The 21,586-nt window shown below is 45.9% G+C and overlaps 1 long non-coding RNA gene and 1 pseudogene across 1 annotated transcript; both read left to right on the top strand.

Moving 5' to 3' along the window:
• Positions 1-7,863: 7,863 nt before the first annotated feature.
• Positions 7,864-8,625, top strand: LOC115589173 (protein phosphatase 1 regulatory subunit 14B pseudogene; annotated as a pseudogene).
• Positions 8,626-13,267: 4,642 nt separating this feature from the next.
• Positions 13,268-14,848, top strand: LOC115590235 (uncharacterized). The gene is made up of 2 exons (XR_003985718.1): positions 13,268-13,379; positions 13,418-14,848. It is a non-coding gene; the product is annotated as an uncharacterized LOC115590235 (long non-coding RNA).
• Positions 14,849-21,586: the final 6,738 nt, after the last annotated feature.

Raw genomic sequence — 21,586 nt, 5'->3', positions numbered from 1 at the left:
TTGTGTTTCTGGTGCATAATACAATGCACACATACACACACACACACACACTCACACACACACTCACAACACACACTCACACACACACTCACACAACACACTCACACACACACATACGCACACACACACACACACAAATCTTTTTGGCCAAACAGCGCTGCGTTTGAAGTGCAGGCACCTGTGGTGTCAATGGACGCCTCCTCCCTCCCTTCAGCCTCTCTCTGTTTCCTCTCTCTGTCCTCCCTCGTATATAAAACACTCCCTCGCTCCTCCTTTGTGTTTCTACCGTCTCCTGTTCTCTCATTCCAACAGGTGTTCAGCTCTCATTGGTCGGTGGGAGTCGATATGGAATCAGGCAGCGAACACATTCTGTCCTGAGAGTAATTGTAGGTGAGCAGGTTCTCTTTCTGTTTTTCTCACTTCTCACAATCTACTTCACGTTTCTACGTAGCGGTTTGGCTTCCCGGGACGGTTCTGACCGCAGCCCAGTCACATCTCTCAATCACACATGAGCTGGTTTTCTTTCTGTACCCAGAATCAGGTCTGGTGAGATCTGCAGGCTCTGATTCTGCCATGTGAAACCAGATCCATATCACCACTGTGTTCACATCAGAAGTCAGATACTGAGTGTGTTTGTGAATGACGGCTGGCTTTTAGTTTGTTCCAGACTGAAGTATCTCTGGGCAGATGTTCATGGTCCCCACAGGATGAATCCAGACGACCGTCTTGATTTCCTGACTTTTCCTTTTGTCTCCATGATGTGGAAGGTTTTTGGTTTTAGTGACGTGTTTGAAACCTGGAGATTTTGCCCTGAAATACAGTAAACGTGTTCATGATCCCCAGAGGATGAACCTGAATGAGTTTGATGATCCTCTTGCATCACATCACACACAAATTAAAGCTCAACATTAAATATCAACATCCACTTGACGGATTTGAAAAAAATGTTGAAACTGAAATATTCAAGGTTCCCAGAGGATACAGCCTGATGACCTGAATGATTTTCTCCACCAGCAGGTTAACAACTATTGGATGGACTGCCAGAAAAATATAGTACACACACATTCCCATCAGCCTCAGCTGCACTTTGTGTTTAGTGTTTATTAGCTAATCTTAGCATGCTAACAGGCTAAACTGAGAAGGCGAACATGGTAAACATTATATCTCCCCTGCTGGAAAAACCAGCATAGACCAGCACCAAAACCAGCACCAAACACAACATATGCTGGTCTTGCAGCAAGACCAGCATATGTTGTGTTTGGTGCTGGTTTATGCTGGTTTTCCAGCAGGGATCGTCCCGCTAAATAAGACGGGAGCACAAGAGGACGAGCTGAGCAGAAGGAAGAATCATTTAATAACAGAGATGTAGAGAAAAGCGAGGGATTTAAAGGAAGCTGGAGGAGAGTGACAGGACAGTTTACAGTCATTGGAGATGTAACCGGAGCGAGCGTGAGATCTAATCATGTTCAGGCATTTACTGTTGTTGTGTTCAGTCTGACAAGAAGGAAGAAGGACGTACGGCCTCTCCTATTCTCTGTTTCATCGAAATACGAGTGTCGAAAAGGAAGTGAGTTATGAAAGAAGAGGTACAGGTGGGGAGGAAGAGTTTGGAAAAGGCGTAGGCTGTCAGCTGAAAGAAGAACTCATAACGGCCTTTTAATAAAGAGGGTTATGAAAAGAGACGGATGGGACAATGGAGGTTAAAACAGGAACAAAGCGAGCGGCTGGTTGAAATGATATTGTGGAGAAAGAGAAGACCCCAAACACTCCTCTCTCTCTCTCTCTCTCTGCCTCTCGTGACAGCCACATCTCTCTCTCCAACGCACAGCCAAGGACTCACAAAGCCACATTGTATAAAGACACACAGGATATTCAGTGTGTGTCTGAACACACTGCCCCCTCCCGTCGCCACACACACCAGCACACACTCTCACTTTAATAAGAAAGGCCTGACTCAGTCAACAGTAGCAATAAAAACTTGATCAGATTACTCTCCACAGCGCTGCAGCTCAGATTTGGGCCTGAAGTGTCCGACGGTCCACCGGAGACCAGACGCATCTGTCTCCATAACACTGCTCAGTTATTGTCCATGTGTTTTGGAGAAAAGCTATCATGTGGGCGTGAGAGAGAAGTGCTGATTACAGTGTTCCCCAGAAGAGGCATTCAGACAGAACGCAGATGGATTCGACTGAGAAGTCAAATCTGCTCTCATGATCGCTGCGTTCATTACACTCCACTCCGTCCAGATGAGATTAGCTGCAGCTGTCAAACTGTTACAACCCTGGAAATGTTCCTCCGGGGGACTGAACTGAACCAGGATCTGTACTTTTTAATCAGGCTCCTCGTGGCTGCGTGTTGTCCTGTACTGCCACCTGCTGTCTGCCGGGCGGCACCGGCCTCCCCGCGGTGCCGGGCTGGCTGGGTTGTGCAACAGTTAGGAATGTGGAGGTGGAGGCGGCTCTGCTTCAGCTCCTCTCGGCTATGAGGACGTTCATAACAGGAGTTTACCTGTGAAGGTGAACGCGTCAGTCACACACAGCTGTGTGTCTGCACGAGTGAACGAGGGGGAAGCTTTGTGTGTACAGCAGCATACAACTGTTCAATAACTCCAACACTGACTTCATGTAACTGAGTGTTTACTTTGTCTCATATACCAGATATGTGTCTAATAAATAACACATTTACTCAGTTACTCAGTTACTCAGTTACTCAGGTATTTGTACCTGGCTTGAGTATTTCCCTGTTCTGCTGCTTAAAGGTGCAACATGAAGTTTTACAGAAGTGAAAACTCGTCACTGATTCATCTTCATGATTAAACAAACTAAATAAACAAACTCCCTTTGTTTTCATTTGTTGTACTTTGTTTACATGTGGCGGACCCTGCCACCCTTCTGGCTTCTGTTCTGGGACCTTAAGAACAGTTTGTTTATTCAGTTATGTAAACAATAAATATGTCTGAGTTTGTATTATTACCTCATTAATAGTGTAAATGTTACAGTTTCTGAGATTTTCTTTTGCAAAACTACGCAGTGCCCCTTTAAAACTTCTGCTCCTCTACAATTAGATCTAATATTGTAGTTTTTACTCCACAACATTAATTTGACAACTGGATTTAGTTTAATGACACAATATGTGATACACAACACAATAAATTATGATGTAACATAACACATTTAGATTTTATTGACCTGGGGGTAAAATAAGAAGCTTTTTTAACAACTTATTATGAGTTGTTTGTACTTTATATGTTAATTTTGTCCACATTTCACAGTGTACCAGCTCAATATTAAAGAGATGAACACACCGATGGATGAATTATTATCATACAATAATATTCTACACAAGTCTGAATAAAGTAAAGCAGACTGATGAATCTAAGTTGTACGAGCTAAAACAACTTAAAATTATTAGTCTTCTTTACTCTGTAAATTCTGGTCATCAGTTTCCTGGATGTGGACAAATGTCTCTATGATAAATACACATTTTTCTTATTATTCTGTTCATTAAGTTATAAGTTTGACATGAACAATCACAGCTGTATGTGTGAAGCTTGAGCTGTAAAGAGTTAAAGTTGTCTTTGGACATCTGAACACAAATAGAGACAGAACAGTGACATCCAGGCTGACTCACAGCTCCACAGCGCCCTCCTGTGGGTGGAAATAACCTCAAACAGGCCTGTGAGTCTGAGAGCAGTTCTCCAAATGAAGCCCGGTTTACACTGCCGAGCCGTGTGACCCACATGTGGTGAGATACTGTAGAAACCAGAGGAGGAAGTGAGACCGGCAGCAGATGAGCTTCTTCCTCTTCTGTTTTTACTGTACAAACTGGACATGTTCCTGACAAAGGTGGCAAACAACTGCACACAGTTACTAACTGCACTGTCCAGCTCATACTTCACACTGCTCCACATTCATCAGACGACTATAGTCTCATAAAATGTCTAGAGGAGGAGCCTATCATGTGTCAGGATATCACTGAAACTAATTTAAATATGTATTATCTGTGACGTCTTGTGTGAAGACAGATTCACCTCTAAACTTCTAACAGAGTCTCATTTAAAGGTCCAATATGAGAGGATTGCCAACCAAAGTATTCTGTCATCCATGACTGTGGCTAATGTTAGCTCGGTTAGCCGTGCAGCTGTAGGAGTTTCAGTGTTTTCTGGCCCTGTGCTATCTGGTTAGCCGTGCAGCTAGCAGGTCACACTAGGACCTGGTGAACCAGTTTGTGTTTACACTGCTAGCATGGGAGCTTTGGACCAGGATGGGCTGGTGCTAACTGGTTAGCATGCTACCTAAAGTAGATATCTCTTCAACACACTACATAGACGTCTTTGACATGACGTTGAATATGTAATTTCATCATATTCTGTTAATGATATCCCCAACACTCCCCGGAGCTCCAAGATCACAGCACTGACTACTAACTGCACAGCTAACTGAGCTAACAAGCTAATAGCAGCTACAGTTAGCAGTGAAAACCCGCTGATCCAAGATCATAGCACTGACTACTAGCTGCACAGCTAACTGAGCTAACAAGCTAATAGCAGCTACAGTTAGCAGTGAAAACCCGCTGATCCAAGATCATAGCACTGACTACTAGCTGCACAGCTAACTGAGCTAACAAGCTAATAGCAGCTACAGTTAGCAGTGAAAACCCACTGATCCAAGATCATAGCACTGACTACTAGCTGCACAGCTAACTGAGCTAACAAGCTAATAGCAGCTACAGTTAGCAGTGAAAACCCGGTGCTCCAAGATCATAGCACTGACTACTAGCTGCACAGCTAACTGAGCTAACAAGCTAATAGCAGCTGTAGCTCTGGTGATATGCTGCCTCTTGTTTGTTCTGAGATTAAAATCCCGTTTGCTGGACAGTTTTCACTGTCAACACTAAGTAACTCCAGAGAGAGAGAGAGTCCGATCTCGGTCCATCACCGGGCCCAGCTTCACTCTCACATCACCAATCAGCAGTTAGCGGTCACTCTGGTGAAACACTGCCCGCTATATGTTTAGAGTAGGAATCTGACAGGTGGCCAATTCTTACGTGATGCACCTTTAACAGGTATAAAATATCTCATTATGCTTAATAAGACACAATCACTGACAAGGTGTGTTTTTAGACAACGTTCACTGGTTCTGAGTATAAAATCCCCTGTTTGCTGGACAGTTTTCACATATTGCACCTTTAACACTAACAGTGTCTGATGTGATGATATTTCAGTAACGGGTTCATTTTACAGCAGAACGAGTACTTTTACTCACATTTAGCTGATAATACTTCTGAACTTTAACACAAGTTTGATTCTGAGAGCAGGAGATTTAGTCCAGAAGAGTGTCTGAATGACTGAAATGTTTTTCTGTGTTCTAAAGTTTTGCCTTTGTACAATTAAAGAGTTATGACAGATAGAATGATGATGTTTCAGTACGTACAGTGTTGAGCAGCAGATCTGTGTCCTGTATTCGTCTCCCACAGGTCTCACAGCCCGGGACAGAATCTGATCAGTTTCACGGCAGCTTTGTAATCTTCAGGGTCTTAATGAGATTATTTAAGCTCCAGATGAGACATTTTCTCACAGATCACATCTTATACACTGACCTGGTATCTATCTGAGACGCAGTTTCAGTAATACATGATCTCCTTCTGCAGAGGCCCGTCTGAGACGACCGGGACAGACCCAGATACCACCGACAGGTCACACGGGTCCACTTCAGTGTTCTGATGCAGATTCTACTCTTTGACCTGGTGACACATTATGATTGTGTCTAACAGCGACTACATAACTGCATGAGACTGAGTGTTTTACATTCAAACACACCTGAATATTAACGGAAGCACTCGAATGTGTGTGTGTGTGTGTGTGTGTGTGTGTGAGAGTGTGTGTGTGAGTGTGTGTGTGTGTGCAGTGTGTGTGTGTGTGTGAGTGTGTGTGTGTGTGTGTGAGTGTGTGTGTGTGTCGGTCTGTCTGTGCTTACTCAACTGTAAGTTTCAGACATGCTCGCTGAATAATTCAGGTTTTTTTTTTGATGCCTTGTTGCCATGGTTGTCTGTGAAATGGCTGCTTCGACCAGTGTGACACACACACACACACACACACACACACACACACACACACACACACACACCAATATGAGCATGTTGGCAGATGTGAACACCCACACACACTCCAGCAGGGGGAGAGAGACAGATCTTCCTTCACTTCAAACTCCTATTATTATTATTAAAGCTCTTGTTATTAGCCGGGCTCCCTGCTGGTACCACACACCGGGCCGGGCCGGGCCGGCTGAGGGAACATGTGAGTGGTTTCCTGTTAATAGAACACCTCCAGTGGACTCATCTCTGCCAGTGCAGAAACACAAAATCTTAAAGCAACACTACGTAACTCCCGTCCGATCAGAGAGAGTCCGATCACCGGTCCATCACCGGGCCCAGCTTCACTCTCACATCACAGTCAGCAGTTAGCGGTCACTCTGGTGAAACACTGCCCGCTATATGTTTAGAGTAGGAATCTGACAGGTGGCCACTTCTTACGTAATGCACCTTTAACAGGTATAAAATATCTCATTATGCTTAATAAGACCCAATCACTGACAAGCTGTGTTTTTGTTCACTGGTTCTGTCATGACGACACACCGTGTATTCTCTGTTCTGTTGATTTAAACATTATTTAGGATTCGTATGAAACATTAAAACTAAACCCAAACTATCAGCCCTCCAATAAAAACGCAGCGTGTGGAGGAGAAAACACTTCTACATTTCACAGAAACACAAAACAATAGATCGTTGTGTTGTGAAATATCTTTTATCAATCTGTGAAATCTGGGAAGTGTTTGCATTCACACATTCCAGAGGAGGCGGACTGCAACCCGTCTGATGAGCCTCTGAACGAGTCGGAGCCGCGGGCAAACTGGTAATCTGGGTAAATGTTGTGCAAGGACAAAAACACACTAAAGAAACATGTCACTTAAAGGAGCAATACGTAGACATTTTAATACCTAAACAAACCTGAATCAACAAAGTGACAGTGAAGAACAACACAACGACTTAGTAAACACTGTTTTACTTTGTCTGTGTGTGGCGGACCCTGCCACCTTCCTAGCTTCAGACAGTGTGATTGTCCTCTGAGACCTTCTTATTTATACTAAGATTTCCTTGTTTGTGCAATTCCCTCATTAATATTGTGAATGTTACAGTTTCTAAAATTATCGTCTGTATGTGGCGGACCCTGCCACCTTTTGTAGCTTCAGACAAGAGTTCTGGGGACCTGAAAGAAAAAGAAGTTTGTCACGGCTGCTGGAAACAATACGTGACTGTGTTGATCCTCGGTGGGTTACATGTGAGCCTGAGAGGACAAAAGACGGGTCAGAACCAACATGCGTGTCCTTTTTCTTTTCTTTTCTAGGTTTAAAGGAGCAATACGTAGTTTTGGGGCAGGGCATTTTAATACCCAAACAAACTAAATAAACAAACACTTTTTGTGTTCATGACACAACGACTTAGGATACACTGTTTTACTTTGTCTGTATGTGGCGGACCCTGCCACCTCTTAGCTTCAGACAGTGTGTTTGTCCTCTGAGAGCAGCTTGTGTATTCATGTTGTTGTGTGTGTGTGTGTGTGTGTGTGTGTGTGGCGGACCCTGCCACCTTTCTGTGCAGTTCCGGGGTCCTTAAAGAAAAAGAAGCTTACAGAGAGAGTCAGAGTTCTTTACGTATGTTAGGAACAATACGTGACTGTGGTGACGTCACATGTGAGCCTGAGAGGACAAAGACGGGTCGGAACCAGCATGTGTGTCCCTCCTTCTCTCTCCTCGCCTCCCGCCGCGCTACGTCGGATGCGCTCGGGTCCGTCCGGGAGCGCGCACGCATGCACGCACGCACGCAGCTCTGTGGGGCGCGAGCAGCGACGTGTGATTCTCTTTGTACTGAGCAGAGTTGGACCGGCTCGCTCAGAGCTCTGCTGGGCTGCTTTACAGAGGCTCAGTCTCGTGCTGTTAATAGCTCAGTAAGCCGGTTACTCTGCTCGACTCGGTCCATTTTGTTCCGTGGACGCGGACAAATGTTCCTGTGAGGTTCTATTGGACCACAGAAGCATCAGGTCCTCCGGGAGGATCTCAGCACGCTCGTTCCTCTGCCGGGATCTCTTCTTCTTCCTCTTCTTCTCTGGTTCTGGTTCTGGTTCTGGATCCAGCTCGGGAAGCTCTCGGCCGCACTTCGACACCTCCGGGTGGGATTCTTTGTGTGTGTGAGTGTGTGTGTGTGTGTGTCTCCCCCTGAAGCGAGGAGCGAGCCATGGCCGCTGTAACGAGCCCGGAGACGAGCCCTCAGCCGCGGGTGTACTTCCAGACGCCGGCCGGCACCACGGAGGAGCCCGAGACTCCGGTTCGGAAGCAGGGACGCGTCACCGTCAAATACGACCGCAAGGAGCTGAGGAAGAGACTGAACCTGGAGGAGTGGATCATCGACCAGCTCACGGACCTCTACGACTGCGAGGTAAAGACTCCGACAATAACCCGGCGCTCCGAACCGATCAATGTATCGATTAGGCGCCTCTTCTTAAGTGATTGGGCTCTACGGTACCGCCCGCTGAGTGTGTGTGGGTCTGTGTGCTGAGTTTATTAGCTAACTGTTGAGACAGAACATTTAAAGGCCCAGTGCGGCTGGTTCCGGCCTGTAGCCTCTCTGGTTCCGTCTGTCTGCGGGCTCAGAGGTACTGAAGCAGGGGACACAGGACAGGAACCGAACCGACCCGAGACAAAAGAACTCGTGCAGACATGTATAGAGTCAGATCACCAGTCACAGCCGAACATGCAGCACAGCCTCTGCTGTGTTCTGATTGGCTCGGGCGGGTTTAAAACTCACCTGTGTCATTATTTAATCCAGTTAATGGCTGACCGGAAGTGAACGCTCGTGGCGTGTTTTTGTAGTCCCACGTGATGTTGGTTGTTGTTCTGAGAGCTTCTTCTGGAGTGGACTGATACTGAGCAGCACCAGAACCTCTGAGGTATAATAAGGTGTAGTAATTAAAGGTGCAGTTTGTAGATTTGGGGAAGAATAACTGATTTATTTCTTTGTTTCCACGACTGGACAAACAAACGGACCTTAAAGAATGACACGGTTTCACACTGCGTTACTTTGTTTGTATGTGGCGGACCCTGCCACCTCTCTGGCTTCAAACAGGGTTCTGTGGACCTTATGTTCCTCTGAGAACAGCTCGTTTACTCAGTTGTTAAGTTTAAAATGACGCACTGCCCCTTTAAGGGAGCTTCTGTGTGGTTGCCCCCCCCCCCGACCACTTCCTGTCTTTTCTCATTGTAAACTTTAAGCAGTAGGTGGTAGACAGGCACACATGAGGTGGTGCTGCCGGGCCCGGGTCAGAGCCCCCCCCCCACTTCAGTAATGACAGTGTGAACACATTGCTAACGTTAGCGTAGCGTCCTCTGCGCTGCCACACATCAGACGCGGGTCGCGGTGACACATGCTGCTGTAACGCGGCCTGACGGCAGCTGTGGTGGACCTGCTGGCGTCAGGAGTCGGTAAGCTCGCGTCGACTCCACTGAGCTGGCGCTGACCCACATTCTATTCCGAGCACGAGGAATACGACGACTTAGCGGGTTTGGAGAATTCCTTGTAGGAAGAGACTGATGAGTGGAAGCAAACTCACACCTGTGTTCACCAACACTGTCCTGTAATCCTCCCAGCTGACTCACCTGCTCTCACCTGAACGTCCAACGAGCTCCAAACACCAGATCCACTGACTGTCAGTGAGATTTGGACGGCCGTTAAAAGCCCGTCCCGTGAGATGTGCGTGATGATAAAGTGAAGGTTCTACAGAGACTCGCGGGCCAGCCGAGGTGATTAAATGGCCCAGAGAGGATTTTAAAATCACTGAGCTTTGATTTGCTGCCAAGAGTGGATCAGTACGCTTCACCTTAAAAGTGCAAGTGAACAAAGAATTTGTTGCAGCGTGACTTTTTCACAGCGGACTTTACAGAATCAGAATCTGTTCTGATGAGCGTGACCCGTCTGCCTCAGGACCCGGTGATCTACAGAACATGCTGTTCACTTTGAAGGAAGATGTTTCTCTTTCTGTCATCTCACGTCTGCATTCATTCACTGATCCACTCCGTCCTTCAGTCGTGTGTGTTAATGCACTCAAGGTTTATTGTTGTCTGCTGTCCAGCTGAGTGAACCGGGTCGCACACGGTCCAAACAGCCTCATTACAGTGACAGAGAGACTTGTTGTACTGATTCTGTCCAGTGGGATCACAGGTGTGTCAGAGGAAACTTCTTTAAATGATTAATTAATGAGTGATTTCACATTTGGAGCTCCCTCGTCCGTCTCCAGATAGGCTGCCGGTGTTTGGCGCTGGTCCACGGCGGTTCCCCCTTTTCATTGTCCCGCTCGTCTCCGCCGAGGCTGTTAGACAACAAAGAGATTAATTTACAGTCTGTTCACTTAGACGGAGAAACGTGGAGCACGTGGTTCTGAACAGTGTAACTGGAGAGCCGGTCGGGGAGAACCCTGCTCACCCAGCATGTGGATCTCACCTCCCTCACTCCTCCTCCTCCTCCTCTGCTTCCTCTTTACCTCCTTTTCTTGCCGTCTGTCTTTTTGTTCTGACTCATGTCACAATCCTCACATCCTCACTATTTCCATTCTGTTCTCTCCTTCCTTGGATGCATGTTCGACTGTTAATAAAGCCGCGTGGAGTTTGTTCAACAGGGGATTCATAATGAGCTATTTTCCCCGTTCATATAATCCTTTTAAACAGGCTGCAAGCAGTCAGCCAGTCATGTCCGCCAGCCTGCCAGCCTGCCAGACACTCATCCAGCCTCTCAGTCAGCCTATCAGTCAGGAGTTGCTATGGGTAATGGCGAGGAGCCGAGCCTTCGTATGATTCCATGGCAACAGGGCTTGTAAAATGTTTATGTTGGTTAACCGTGCAGTGGAAAAGAGGGTTGAGTCCGTTCAGTCAAACACGCTCAGTAAAATTCCATCATTTCCCAAAAGCCCCTGTTTTCATTCCTGTCTGTCAGCGCAAGATTATAATTGGATCCATTCAGTTATTATATTAGCAGAGGTTCAGTGAATACCTGCAGCTGATGCTAATGTGGCATTTTCTTTGTTGAGCACGCTCCCTGGTTCTGTTGGACACAGCGCTGATCCCCAACCAGCTTCACTCGGACCTCATGGGCCCGACTGCAGCTGCAGAACAGAGATTTATAGAGGAAAAATGATTATCATGAAATATTTATGTTGACACAATATGTGGACCTGTTCAGAAACAGGAAGTATACATGATTAAATTGTTGTTAGCCAAACGTAACGGGACAGTTGTTCAAACTGTGCTTAAAGTAACAGAAACCCGTTAGCTTAAGGGGATGGAATGGTTAGAATGCATAGATGCAATGCATAGAATTGCATGGTTAAAATGTAAAGTGATTGGTTAGTTTGGTTATCGTTAGCGAAATGTAACGGTGTATGAAATAGTCGCTAGAGCTAAAAGTGATGCTAGGCTAACAGACACGAGTTGAAATAAGCTAGTTCAGAATAAGTAATGGATAAGAATAGGTAAGCTAATATTAGGCTAAGAGATAAAAGCTGAAATGGCTAGCTAAGGGTAAGGGATGCATGAAATAGTTAGCTAAAAGCAGGCTAACGTAATAGCAAAAAGTAATAGATAGCGTAAATGAAACAGTAACAGATAAATGAAAGAGAAACTAAAGAATAAAGGTTCAAAAAGTGAGCCAGAGGTCATGGAACAACATCCCCTTTTATACACCAACAGTGTTAAATACCATCCAAATTTAAATTAATTAAATTGTACACACTGTAACATGACAGGTGAGGGGTTAATTAACCCTCACCAACTCGTTTATATTCCAACCCAGCTGTGTTAGTTTAACACTGAACGGCAGGAAATGTTGGATTGAAGCAGGTTATTGAGTACGTAACAGAATCAGTGAGTCTCTGAGGATAAACTGTCTCTGTTGTCCACTGATCACATGTCACTCCAGCTTCTGGTGCTGATCCGATGCTGCTAACTGTTAAATGTTTATAAGTCGGTACAGACTTCTTCTCTCTCCGTCCCTGTGCAGGAAACTGACCAGTAGCTACACAGTTAACAGTGGAACGAGTGGGCGGACCGATCCCCAAACTCCAGGGTCCTACGTGGCCACACACACACACACACACACACACACACACACACACACACATAAACACAGATGGGAGTGAGAACAGAGGCAGGATTGGTGAGCAGGAATGCAATAAACGGGGGAAGAGAAGGGAAAGAAAAAAGCTTGGAGGAGAAGGAAACAGTAGTAGGAGTGGACGGGGATGTTGGAGTGGGAGAAAGTGTTTGTGTAATGTGCGTCCACTGCTGTTACTTTCTACACAACCTTAAAGGGATATTTCGGTGTAAGTTTAATCCATGGTCTAACACACTGTGAAACTGTGTTAGACTCCCTCTCGAGAGATCAAGTTAGCAGACCGCTAATTTACAGAGTTTTATCAACCTCAGAAACGACCGCACGACAACAATACACTGCAGTAAATGGATCCAAATATAAACCGCCACCAAAAAAGCCACAAATAATGCTCAGAACAGCACCAAACTTCAGCAACAGTACAAATAGGGTCTCAGCACATAGTCCGGGGCATCTAACCTCCGCTAGCTTAGCTGGATTTCTACTGAAAAGCTGACTAAATTTACCACTCTTCTGCAGCAGCTTCCTGTTGACGGGAAGTCCCGACGAGTCGATTACCGAGTGCAGTAGAGTTCCGCGGCTCATGGATGAAAATGTATGATTATGACTCCATAGGAAAAGCAATCAAAGTTCATATGTGTCTTACCTGCCAGTTTATAACAGTTATTATCGAGAGCGGACAGGGAAAAGAACGGAATTGAGCATTTCTAACCGCACTCGGTAATCGTCGCGTCGGGACTTCCCCGACCCGGAAGTTGATGGAGGAGAGTTGAACTCTGTTTTTAGCTTCACAATAGAAATCCAGCTAAGCTAGCAGAGGTTAGATGCCCTGGACTATGTGCTGAGACCCTATTTGTACTGTTGCTGAAGTTTGGTGCTGTTCTGAGCATTATTTGTGGCTTTATGTGGCGGTTTATATTTGGATCCATTTACTGCAGTGTATTGTTGTCGTGCGGTCGTTTCTGAGGTTGATAAAACTCCGTAAATTAGCGGTCTGCTAACTTGATCTCTCGAGAGGGAGTCTAACACAGTTTCACAGTGATTTAGACCATGAATTAAACTTACACCGGAATATCCCTTTAATGGTAGAACATGATCTAACAGTAGAGACTGAAGCCGGCAGTAGCACTCGGATCAGGAAACAACCCAGCGTTCAGACGGCTGAACACGTGACGTAAATCAGTTTGTCACATTAAACACACAACAGTTAAAGAAGTGATGATGACAGTAAGATCAGTACAAACACAACATGCAGCTTGCTGTGTCATGGAGTGAGTCGACCTCCTTTACTTTACTGACACACACACACACACACACACACACACACACACACACACACACGGTGCAGCATTTGTCTGAACCTTCAACTTAAAGGTCTGAATACCAATCAGCATCACCCGCTTCACTGGCTGTGTGTAAGAGGGCGACGACAAAGACCGGTTGTTACACAGCGGGAGTGAAAGACTCCAGTGTGTCTTTGTAAACACCCCCACACACACACACACACACACACACACACACACACACACACACACACACACAGATGGACATGCACTAACACACGTTAATAGGTTACATGCTGTTGTTAGGGGGGGTGAGTCAGCATATACTGTAGCTGACCCACTGACGGACCATGTGAGTGCTTTTTCTTTAAAGACTCCGAGCGAATGAATCAAGTTATCGAGGATGGAGGCAGACTGAGGCGTGTTTTTGTTGGTGTGTGAGTAAGATCGGAAGCAGGGATTAAGAAAGAGGGATGTAGAGAGAGAAGGAGGGATGTGAGTCATTCAGGGGAATGTTTATGCATGTTGTTCCAGGAAGTGTGTAAGAAAAGAGAAGAGAGACGAGCTCATTATACAGTAAAACACAGAGACCTCGTCAGTGTAATCACCTGTTGATTCACTCAGACACACTCACACGTCTGTCCTGGTTTCTTCATATTTCATGCATCACTTCTTCTACAATGTGAGCAGCCAGGTACACACTGGATCACATGTGACCTGTAGAGTTGTCGACCACTCGTAGCTCTATGCAGCAGTGTTTGGTTCCGAGTCTGCGTCTGATTCGATGCACATTCATCGTGACGTTTCACATTATTCAGCTGATGGACACCTGGCGTGAAACGTAGCAATGCTAGCTAGCAAACATGGAAATCAACAATGCTAGCTCCCAAAAAAATCATCATAGCAAATGTTTTTTGGAGAACCGGAATGACGCTGTAGTCTTCTAACACTGACCTGTAAACAAGCTAGCAGCTGTTAGCTTTTATTTTGCAGGGATTCAGCCATTTTAATTCCAAAGCTCGCGTCCTCCCTGTGCAGAGTGAGTTCACCACAACACTGTTTTACTGGGGCGACGTCGCTGCAGCCTGGGTCGAGCGCCGCACAAGACAAATGTGAAGCCAGAGGGTTTTTTCCCGTATGCCAGAATGAGAATATGTGCAGCCAAACCTGTAACAAGAGAGTAGAGATGAGGTAAATTGTTGGTGCACTGAAGAGGAAGCTCAGACCTGGTATCTGTCATACGGCTAGATGCTAGCTACAGCTAAAGCCCAACATCAGGCTGCACACCTTGTTTAAGAGCTAAGTTGACCTTAATAAACCTGTAGTTGATGGACAGCTCTAATAAATATTGTGTGCATCCATGTTTCCTGCACATGTCTCTGATTCTCTCACGGTTTCCTCTCCGTGCGCTCTGTCATGCAGCCAGCACGCTCTGATCGACACCTTTCCACCGTGTCAGACACTTTAGCATCATGTTTCAGAGGCTTGCTAAGCCTGATGAGCTCGTCATCCCCTCCTCTGTCAGACAGGTGTGAGCGGTTTGAACAAAACCATTTTCCCCTGACAGACACAAGTCAGTCAGAGCTCTGTTACACAACGCCGCTGCTCAGCGCTAATAAAGATGCAGACGGTTAGTTGCTTAATGTCCTGAGAGGGTTTACAAAGCTGTCTGTTCTATCTGCATGTTGAACGGTGTGTGTTGCACATTTAACAGGCGTCCAGTAAATACTCAGGCTGTTAACGTCTTTGCTTCATAAACATAATGAGCATGAACCTCTTGGCTCCTCTGCTCGTTACTCTGAGCACTCTGTAAACTATCGTACACTTTGTCTCAGACGAGCACTCTCTCTCTCCTCGCTCCGGTTTACTCACAGAGCTTTTCAGATTAATGTATTTTAAGACGGCAGCGAGGGAACATATGCTTGTGATGGCTGCTGTGTGAGAGCTGGAGCACCCTCAGGAGGCTCTTTAAAGCGACCGTGGGTATAATAGTGCTGTAGCTGAGCACACAGGCCAGTGTTACTGCCACACGCAGCTCCGGGTGTTGTTGCTGTGAAAGAGCTTTTAAATGAAAGATGAATCTGTGGCTGTGGTGATGTTGAAACCATATTTAAACAAAGCCACCGTCCAAGTATTTATTAACGAGCAGAGTTTGGCAGCAGCTGGTGTTCCTCTCCGGTCCGGAGTCATTATCATCACCAAGTGTGTTTGTGTGTGATGCCGACTGCCTGCAGGTTGAGTGAGGTAACACAGATCCACTCAGGAGTGTATTTCAGTCCCAGGAGGTGCATTAGAGCCCAACCAGAGGAGCTGCAGGGACGCTTATGTCACTACATGCTTTATTCTCCGTCTCTAATTGTGTTGTGCACATAATGTGTTTATTGGACTTATAATAACAGACTGAACAGGAGCTGTACACAGTGTCTTCATCTACTGAGACAGTTTATTCAGAGAAGTCGATGGACGATGTGGAACTTGGATGTGATTTTTAATATGAAACTGTCTGTGACTCGATACATCTGCAGTCCGATGGGTTGACTCTGCTCAGAGCTGTGGACCTGTGTGTTACTGACCCGAGGTCAGTGTGCCGAGCACCGGCGCCATGTTGGCTCCATGTAGTGTCCTCCATGATGTCACCTTCAAGCTATCATGCCATCACAGCGCAGAAGCAGAAGAAGAAGCAGAAGAAGAAGGGTGGCTGCTCTGGTTGAAAAGACTTCAGGAATAAACGGATGCATTAAGATGTGTGGACAGATGGACAGACAGCTGATAGGCAGACAGACAGACAGGTAGAAGGTGATGATGATGATGATGATGGTGAGACGGGGAATCACTTCTGTCAGTTACTGTAATCTGTGACAGTTTTATTAGCTCGTCTTATGTTCTCAGATTGAACAGAAACAAGTCAGACAGAATGAATTTGTGTCGTCAGGGAAGATTTTTTTCTTCTGGTAGATTTGCATTTAGTATCTGAGCAGGAAGGAACAACTGACCATATTTGGACAAAGACTCCAAGCTACTGATTCAACAGGAAGTCAGTCTCTCTGTCATGATGTTGGAATTAAGAGTATTCAAAGAGCAAATCCACACGTGTTCAGTCGTTCACCTCCTGAGTGAAATAACTGCAGCGGCCGGCGTGATTTCCATCTGTCACCATGAGATCCAGCAGGACGTATTAAAGTGCCCAGATTGTCCTCAGAAAGTTCCGGTCCGGTCCACAGGGGGACGTGTTTTATGTTCAGGAGATTTTGGGTGGATTATCACTTTAATCTACTTACACTCGGTTTCTGTTAGCGCCATAAAACCCTTCAAAACTGTTTTAATCCGGCCACTGGACGAACTTCAGACGGCAGTGAATGAACTGCCAGATGGTTAAAAAATGAAATCAGTTAGCGAAACAAACGGATGATCATGTTGGAGGGACGTGACGCCGTCTGCAGCCTCTGTTCTACATGTTCAACACGGTTTTTCTTTTTATTGTCACGTGTTCACACTCGGAGAGCAGAGCTGTGTCAGAGCTCGGACTAAAAGGTGCAACATGAGCGACTTCTTGATGCAAAGATTAAGAAATAATAACGGAAATGATCCACTGAATGTGACGTGTAAATGAGCCTGAACCCATCACGGATCAAAGCGCCTGTTCTTAGTGTTAAAACATTTTCCTGCTACCAGCTCCCAGTCCAGACCGCTAGCTGCACGGCTGTCTGAGCTAATAAGCTAACAGAGGCTACAGTTAGCAGTAGTTAGCTGTGACTCTGGTGATGTGCTGCAGAGATTGTTGTTCTTTCTACAGACAACAGTGATACAATGTCAGTAAGAATTCATTATAACGAGTAAATAAATACTGTAAACAAAAGATAGCATATCACAAGAGCAGCTGCTAACTGCTGCTAACTGTAGCTGACAGTTGTTACTTAGCTCATTTAGCAGTGCAGCTAGCGATGTAGACTTTGAGCTTGGAGCATCAGGGGAGTGTTGGTGTTAGCGTAGCTGGTTAGCATGCTAACTTCAGTAGCTGTCACTGTACTGTTTCTATTTATCATTTGAGTTTTGGGTGTTTTGTGAGTAAGTAAAGTAAGTTAAGGCCTGTTTCATTCTGCACTCTCTCTCATTGTGTGTGTTGTGTTTTAATCCTCTCTCTGATTGACTGAATCCAAATCATTACTTTATTAGATCTGTGTGTGTGTTGCCAACGCGCAGGAAGTCAGAGGTTGTGTTGATCTGCATAAAATACTTAATAATGTCTCTAATCCCTTTTTGAAATGCAGACGGATTACATCTCAATAACCGAGCCGGCTGAATTAAAAAGGCAGATAAACAATCTGTGTGGCAAAGTGGTAAAACCCATTAAACTGGACTTGGAGTGACTTTGTTTGATAAACTGCTCTCCTGTCTGAACCTGCCAGGATCAGTGAATAAGTCCCTCAGTGGACGACGTGGCACAGGAACAAATAGAGGCCGAGTCCGTTTGGTGTGTTAGTGGAACCTGCCAAGAGTGACATAATGATAATCTGCCATAATCCTTGTTTGTATGCATTCTTATTTTAATCTGCACGTAATCTCTTCTTCTGTGTGTGTGTGTGTGTGTGTGTGTGGTCTCCCTCTTCTTCTACATGTATTAGTGTGAGTGTTTAACTCGTCCTTGTTTGCTCTCATGGAAAACAGTAATTGACGGAAGGAGAAAGAGAAATCAATTCATCAGAACACCTCGGGCTTCTTTCCCGATGCTGTTGAGATGCACACACACACACACACACACACGTCGATACCACTCAGATCTGTCGTCTGATCACCGCTGCAGAAGTGACGGCGGGTGGAGGTGGAGATGCCGTCGGGGTCAGTTGGATGTTTCAGATGGATGTGCGGGAGGTTTGGTGATGGTGTGGGCTGAAGAGAGAGATGGATTGTGTTTGTGTGTGTGACGGACAGACGCTGAGTCTCCACAAGTGTTTTGTGTAAATCATTAAAAGTGTCTCCCGGCTGCCGTCGTCCTCAGTCTAACATACACAAATGTGTTTTTACAGTCATAAATAACAAAGCAACAAATCATCACATTTACGAAGCGAGAACCAGCGAATGTTTGACATTAGTGTTTGAAAAATGATGAATCCATTATAAAAATAGCTTTTTAATAATAACTGCATCAGCTTTCACTTCCCAGTTTGGTGACGGCAGCTGAAACCAGAGGGCAGCTGGTCAGCAGCAGCAGCCGGCGGTGTCGACCCGCTGACGGGTGTAGTAGAGACCAGGCGTGATGCAGCTCGGGCTGCACCGGGCGGTCACCAGTACAAGTGGTCCGCGGGCCGGTTGTGACCCGAGGGAACAGCAGAGTGTGCTGACTGGCTGCAGCGCAGACATTTCCAGTCAACACAGAAACCACTGAGCCGTTCACTCAGGCCAAACAAGCTGAAGCTGGACTCATCCACCCGTGCTGCAGCCGCTCCGACTCTGACTCTGTTCAGGGGTCAGGGTCGGGTGACGCTCCACTTTTTAAGTCGCCAAATAGATTTTTAGCAATATGTGCGTGTGCAACCGGGCCAGTACGTCCATCAGAACCTCAGATATCACTTTACTCTATATTACTGTGCAGCAGTGCTATATATGTGCTATTGTTACCTAATTACAGCGCAGGAACAACCCAAACTACTGTGCTGCAGTCCTAATTATAGTGATGAATGTTTCCTGGCATCATATGAGGATTTGTTCTGTGTACCCGCAGCCTGGTGGGTTTGGCTTTCTCCTGCTGAAAGTCTGGAGCAATGAGCCACGCTGCACAATAGCACGGCCACATCAGTACATCAGAGTCTGGAGGCTCTGGTTCCTCTGACTGGACACCACAGAGCGTTATCTGCAGCCAGATAGCAGGACGGCTGACTCCCAACATGTGGAGGCTGCGGGAGGGGGAGGAGCTTTAACCTCTTCTTCATCCTGGAAATGAATGTGAAATGATCCTCAAAGGTCTAAAAAGTCTAAAACGTCTGCGCCTGTCGAGCACCAAGTACATTCTAGTAGACTGGATACAGACACGGGCTGTTTTGGAAGGTTTTAAGCTGATAATGCTGAAAATAGACGCTTAAAAAATGTTTTTCTGAGGAAATATCAGGGCGCCATTTTATCACCTCAGAGGAACCCTGCATACATTTACATTTTTTTATCTTTTATAAAGAACATTGTACTTTAATTTACATTTTCCTTCACTGGAGGAAAGAAAGAACACATAATCTGGTTAATTTAAATCCTCACTGCAGGCTGGTGTGAAGGAGCGAAGAAAACATGGCGGATAAAATGACAAAATAGAGTTTCCCGTCTCTATGGCGGCGAGCGGCGAGCGGCCGACAGAGAGGCGGATCAGTTCAGCCGCCTGCAGCTCGCTCTGCTTTTCATATGATCCAAAACAGGACATCATCGTCTTCCTGAGAGGAAGTGCAGCCAACTGATTAGCCGCGCAATAGAGATGAAAATCACACACACACACACACACACACACACACACACACACACACACGCTGCAGACTGGATTAAGTGCATTGCATCGTATTGATTATGGATTGTTGTGGTTGATGTTTTATGCACACCACATATTCATTACAGTGGCCAATCACCACTTAGATTAATTGTGCACACACACACACACACACACACACACTGCAAAGCTAATCTCACTCTGTCAACTCCGCCCTCACACACACACACACACACACACACACACACACACACACACACACTCAGCCCCCTGCCACTTCCCACAGATATCGCCCGACCTCCCCCTCCTCCCCCTCCTCCCCCGCTGTCTCCCAAGGTCACGTGCTCAGGCAGGAAGTGGCGGCTCTGGAAGTTTAACCCGTTCAGTGCAGAGGAGACCATTTTAAAAACACTGTTTGTGGTCATGGAGGAAGAAGAGGAAGAGGACGAAGAGGGAAACAGGAGCTGCAGATTCCTGATAAGCGTTGGTGTGAGCTGATGGAAAGCAGCAGCGATGACTGACACCACGCATCATCGTCTCTGCAGCCTCCTGACCCGGCTGTGACTCCCTCTCCTCGTACTCTCTTATAAGTGGTACCAGGCCCGCAGCACGGCGGCCCGAACTCCACAACCCGCCTGTTAAAGACACGCTGAGGGTGATTTATTATCCGAGAGCAGCTCAGAGGAACGATGGCAGCCGGAGAGAGAGAGTGAGAGAGAGGAGGGCATCAGACAGAGATAAGAGACGGAGGGGGAGCGAGAGAGGAAGCAGGCTGAAGCCCGGTGATTTTCCACTGCTGGTCTCACTCTGACTCTGTGTGTGTGTGTGTGTGTGTGTGTGTGTGTGTGTGTGTGTGTGTGTTGATCAGGTGACGGTCAACTGAATCCCCAGATCAGTCACAAGTTCCCTGCCGGCCACCTCGAGGTGATGTTGACTGAATACGTCACTCACGCTGCTTTCAAGTCATATCGATTGTAAATATTTCAAACTGTTTCACACCGTTAGCAGCAGCAGTTTATCACTCTGTCTTCTCTCTGATTGTGAGTTGTGTGTTTCTGCTACGAGCTAAGAGGAGAACTCCCTCAGTGTCTTATTCTTTATGCAGTTCATCTTCTGTCAAATCGTTATTGTAACTTTATTTAGTTGACTTCAGTGTTTCTTTCAGTCTCGGTGTCAGTTCAGTCTGAACAGTGTTAGAGATGGGTGGAAACTCGTCTGCTTGCAGAAGGAAAAAAGAAGTCAGTTGCCTCTTTTTAGCTGCTTTACCTGCATGTAGAAGATAGTTTTGGTGTATAAATCATCTTATAAAGTGACATGTTTCCATACTGACATCTCCATGACTGAGTCGGGATTATCTGCAGGTACTCATGCAGCTGAAGCTTAATGCAGCTGGAGTCTGTCAGGCAGAATAATCCTAATTTCAAATCTTAGATTATATAATAAAGATCAAGAGGACATTTTAACATCACATGATGTATCTTTAACGTCTCCACTCGGCCTGATGCTGAATTCTACCTATTCATCATTTCCCAGGAAGTTTCTGGGAAGAAGTTCAAACAGTGATAAATCCCAGAATGCTTCAGTCTTTTCTGTTTGAGCTCTTTGTTTGTCTCCAGTTTTATTGCATATC

This window comes from Sparus aurata, chromosome 10, assembly GCF_900880675.1.
Source record: "Sparus aurata chromosome 10, fSpaAur1.1, whole genome shotgun sequence".
Classification (NCBI taxonomy): Eukaryota; Metazoa; Chordata; class Actinopteri; order Spariformes; family Sparidae; genus Sparus; species Sparus aurata.
Note: the sequence above shows the minus strand (reverse complement) of the source record. Positions and strands in the feature narration are given on the sequence as shown.